The sequence below is a fragment of the Tarenaya hassleriana genome, unplaced genomic scaffold (assembly GCF_000463585.1).
Source record: "Tarenaya hassleriana unplaced genomic scaffold, ASM46358v1 Cleome128, whole genome shotgun sequence".
Classification (NCBI taxonomy): domain Eukaryota; kingdom Viridiplantae; phylum Streptophyta; class Magnoliopsida; order Brassicales; family Cleomaceae; genus Tarenaya; species Tarenaya hassleriana.
Genome location: NW_010963276.1, coordinates 251,077 through 252,173, shown reverse-complemented (window position 1 = coordinate 252,173; position 1,097 = coordinate 251,077).

Sequence of the window (1,097 nt, the reverse complement as noted above, 5' to 3'; positions counted from 1 at the left end):
CACGACAGCTGTCACACAAAGTACTTCGACGTGGTCCACTGCGAAGGAGATGAGATCGGACGGGTGAGATTTAAAGATGGTGAGACTCTAGAAGGAACATGAGCCGTCGGATTCAGTTACTAAATATAGACGGGCACGGTCAACGTCAAAGGTAAATGGGGTCTGGACCTCGTTGCCAAAAAGGGAAAGGTGGGTTCTCTTCAAAGAAGTCACGTCTGATGGGGTTAACTCCTTTTCGATACAACTGTTTTTTCACCCTTACATATTTTACAAATTTATAAACAAGTTCACACAGTTGCATATGTTTTTATAATTTATAAATTTTTTAAAAATTCAAATTAGATGTCATAGATTGCATTAGTGTATATAGTTTCATAACAGCAGTGTTCATCTTCTATCCCAGTATATTTTCGATTTCATATTTCTTAAACCGCCCGCCTTACATGAACTGTAATTACAGATTTTTATTAACGAACTGTAATTACTGTCGTAATAGAAAACGACTGACACTAAAAAAACAAATAGATTTTTTTTAATTTAAAATATAATCACAAAAAAGAAAAAGAAAAATCACAACAACTGCACATGGGAAAAAGCAGGATGGTAATAGCGACACATATTCCTAATTTAATGAACTTTGCTTTGGGACCTTACGTGCTTCAACTCACTGCATTATCACCTTTTCTATTTTATCTTTTTTATTTTTGTGAAAATTCATGTTTGACATAACCTAGTAGTGTAGTCACATTCGGATTATATATATATATATATATACACTTTTATAATAATTCGAACGGGACCATAAGATATAATTCTTTTATTCCACATGTGGTTATATATATGGTTCGTATCTCGTTTTTTTTTTATGTCCATAACATCGTTTACTATTGCGTTTGCGTTTGCCACGGATTGTTACATGTGCATGGTAAAGAATACTACACAGATTGATTGAAAATCTAGGGTTGATGTTATAAATGGGAAAACTGAATGCACAAAATATTTTTATCTCGCCTGGATATGTGAATTCCAACATAATTTGTATTCACTATAAAATTAGGAGAAAAATATTTTGGGAATATCGGGATAATCCAATCTCC